Below are 3,992 nucleotides of genomic sequence, written 5' to 3'. Positions count from 1 at the left end.
TATATTGATTGTATGTCGTTGGTCATAATGTTCTGGCTAATCAGTGTCTACATAATTAAGTTCGTATAGAGCCCTCAGCCATTTCTTTAAAATCGAAAACGGTGCTCCTAAATTTTTTTGTTAACTGTTGAGCCATAGGTTGCCTGGAATCAATAGTAAATTGAAAAAAAAGTTGGTGAAAGGAATTTTTCGAATGAGAAGACAGAACAAATTTATCATCGCCCTAAAACAGAAACCTATTTAGTCAGAATTTTTTGTTCTAATCTATCTATTTGATGGTTCTGCCGATCATCCTTAACCAAGGAAGATATTTTGTGGGATAATGACTGTGTTTGAAATGCCTTTTTAACCGCGTCTGCATATCCGTCCAAGTACCAACGGGGCGCCAACAGTCTTACCGCAGTGGTAACAGCGGTTCCCGTCAGATCACCGAAGTTACGCGCTGCCGGGCTGGGCTAACAATTGGATGGGTGACCATCCGGTCTTCCAAGCGCTGTTGGCAGGCGAGATGCACTCAGCCCTTGTGAAGCAAACTGAGGAGCTAAATGATTGAGAAATAGCGGCTCCGGTCTCGGAAACTGACGTACAACCGTGAGAGCGGTGTGCTACCACATGGCCCTGCAATCCTCATCCAGTGACGCTTCTGGTCTGAGCATGACACGGCGGACGGTCGGTACCGTTGGGCCTTCGTGGCCCGTTCAGAGTGGCGTAGGTGAAGACGAAATTGATGTAGGACACTTGTGGTCTATCAAGCCGAGTAACAGCCTCAAATCGGCCTACAAAAGCCTTCTAAGCTACAGTGTCCAGCGAGAGATTTTGCCTAAAATCGTTCTTCAAGAGACCCATTTTTCTAGCAATGTGTAACTGACGTTTGTGCATATATTATCTCGAAACATTGTGAATTTTAACAGCATAAAATTAAAAATAGGGCGCCTCCATAGCTGCGTGACCAGCGCAGCTGACTGCCACGCGGAGGAGTCTGGTTCGATTCCCGGTCCCTCCAGGGATTTCTCCTAGGTCGAAGGAATGGAACAGTGTGTGCTCAGCTTTGCGACGCCAGTAGAGAAGCTACTTGACCAAGTATTAGCGGCTCCTGGTCACGAGAACTGACAATGGCCGAGAGAGAGCTGTGTTGACCTCACGCCCCCATAGCGCATCCAATGATGCCATTGGCAGAGGATGACACGGTGGTCGGTCGGTTCCGACGGGCCCGTAATTACTTTTGCATAACTTTTACAAAAGTTTTTTTTCTTTCCTTATTCTCAAGGGAACGTTTAAATTAACAATGTCAATAATGACTGCCTATACATCCCTATACGTGGACTAATAATCTTCTGTTCATGATCCATAGGAGAGATAGATGATGACAGGAGCAGAGCTGTGTCACAATATTACCCATTACCGGTTGTCTGAATTTATCCAACAGAGTTATGCGCGGAAACGTCCCTTTCATCTCAAGATTCCTGTTTAAGTTCTCCTAGTATCTCTGTTAACGCTTACGCATGGTCTTATAATCATCTGTTTCGATTTGAGCAGTCTGTCTCTGAATTCATTCCATTTTTGATGTCAAGCCTAGTTAGTAAGGACTGCAAACACTGGAATCACATTCTACAAAAGATCACATTAGCAGTTTTCTCTACAGGTGCACTGCACTCTCCCAGAATGGTTCCTATAAATTACACTATCTGATCAAAAGTATCCCGACACCTGTTAGTGAAAATTAATGTGGGTTGCGTCTAGTATTCGCATTTATGTCGCTCGATTTCTACTGGGGACACTTTGAGTGAGGTGTCTAAATGGAAGTGGAAGAGTGGCAACCCATTCTTCCTCAAGAGACGAAACGAGAGAAGGAACTTACGTGGAACGTTGGGGTCAAGTTGACATTCTAACTCATTCCGAAGGTGTTCACTTAGATTCACATTGGTACTCTGGGCAGGCTAACCCATTTCAGAAATGTTATTAACCATAAATCATTGCCTCAGATGGTGTTTAATGACGAGTGCATTTTCATAATGATATAAACAACTATTGTCCACGAACTGTTCCTCTACTGTACACAGTATACAATCAATGAAGATAAAAATTTAGTCGTCAACTGCACAAGGAAACCTTTATCTCGTGCTCTTTACCGATTTTGACAGTTTGAACTGTCGTCTTCAGAAGTGAAAGATGCTCACATCATTGGTAACCCAACGTCAAAATAAGAATCGGACGTTAGTATAGCAAGGTTACTATCGTTCGATTCTTATTTTGACGTTGGGTTACAGGTGATTTGAGCCTTTGTAACTTCTGAACATTATCTTATTTGAAGTATTCTGCAGCTGCTGAACTACAGCTATGAACAAAAGCACTACACAATACCGTGAAATGTATCCCCTTTATGAATTTAATTTTTCTTAAGTGCAATGAGAGGACCACATCCAAGCCAAGAAAAACACCCCTACACCGCAACACCACCTTCCCCGTACTTCACTGTTTTCATTTCTCCAGGCATTCGATTCGACAAACCTAAACGATATAGCGAACAACGACCATCCGCAATAATCGATGAACTTTGTCCTTTAGATCATGAGATCATGAGCTTTGTGCCTGGTCTTGATTTATGTGTGGCTATTCCTTCGCATTTACACTTCGAAGTCACGTCACCGTTGACTTGAGCAGTAGCAGAATGGCTGAAATGTCGCTGATGGATTTGTTGCTCAGATGACAACCCACTCACTAGTCTGCGTTCGAAGTCGCTGAGCTCTCCTGAACGACCCATATTGCAGTTACTGCATCCGTCCGCCGGATGGTTACGTTAAACTCGGCGGCCCTCTTGGTGCTGTTATGGAGGAGTCAACGACGTGCTGACAGTGGCTGCAATCTTCTCCTTTCTCCCATTATCATACACTGAAAACTTGAGACCACAATGTGTACATACCCAATGCAATCACCTACATCAACAGATAAACTTAAGACATAACACAAAATGGCTCTCAGCACTATGGGACTTAACAGCTATGGTCATCAGTCCCCTAGAACTTAGAACTACTTAAAGCTAACTAACCTAAGGACATCACACAACACCCAGCCATCACGAGGCAAAGAAAATCCCTGACCCCGCCGGGATTCGAACCTGGAAACCCGGGCGTGGGAAGCGAGAACGCTACCGCACGACCACGAAATGCGGGCTTAAGACATAACACTGACTGTCAATAGTGACAACACAGTACTCCCTGCCGCCATTTATACTGCCAGTTCCTGGCGGTTCTAGGCGCTTTAGTCCGGAACTGCGCTGCTACTACGGTCGCAGGTTCGAATACTGCCTTAGGCATGGATGTGTGTGATGTCCTTAGGTTAGTTAGGTTTACGTAGTTCTAAGTCTAGGGGACTGATGACCTCAGATATCAAGTCCCACAGTGCTCAGACCCATTTGAGCCGATTTTGAACTGGCAGTTCCACTTCTCGTGACATTTAGGTATATTTCGGCAACACACAGAGGTGTACAGATACTTTTGATCGAATGCTTCACTCACTTTCATAATGCTGATTTTACGTGTTAGTCCCAGTTCATATCGCTTCTTAGAGTTGTTCCTAAATATTTATACGTTATGACGGCCTCCGGATATTTCCCACTAAACGTATGACCAGATACTATCGGTTTTCTCTCTTTGTTACAGGCATTACCTTAGATCTATCCACAATACAAGGGAGTTACACCAACCAAAAATTTTGTACAGGTCTTTCTGCATTTCGGTACGACTGTAGAACGAAGACGCTTTCCTGTAGACAACATAATCATCAACAAAGAATGTTATAGTCATGTTAACTATATCGCATACATTGAATTTGTATGTTAAGAACGTTAGAGGCGATCAAGCTTCATCGGGATACTCCAGAAGTTACTTCCCTTTCGCATGCCGCGGTGGTCTCGCGGTTCTAGGGGCTCATTCCGGAACCGCGCGACTGCTACGGTCGCAGGTTCGAATCCTGCCTCGGGCATGGATGTGTGT

General features: G+C 44.3%; 1 pseudogene; it reads left to right on the top strand.

Annotated features, from left to right (window-relative positions):
• The first annotated feature begins 384 nt into the window (after positions 1-384).
• LOC126289076 (5S ribosomal RNA) lies at positions 385-502 on the top strand (annotated as a pseudogene).
• The last annotated feature ends 3,490 nt before the right edge of the window (positions 503-3,992 follow it).

This window comes from Schistocerca gregaria, chromosome 1, assembly GCF_023897955.1.
Source record: "Schistocerca gregaria isolate iqSchGreg1 chromosome 1, iqSchGreg1.2, whole genome shotgun sequence".
Lineage (NCBI taxonomy): Eukaryota > Metazoa > Arthropoda > Insecta > Orthoptera > Acrididae > Schistocerca > Schistocerca gregaria.
This window is presented reverse-complemented; position numbering and strand designations above follow the sequence as displayed.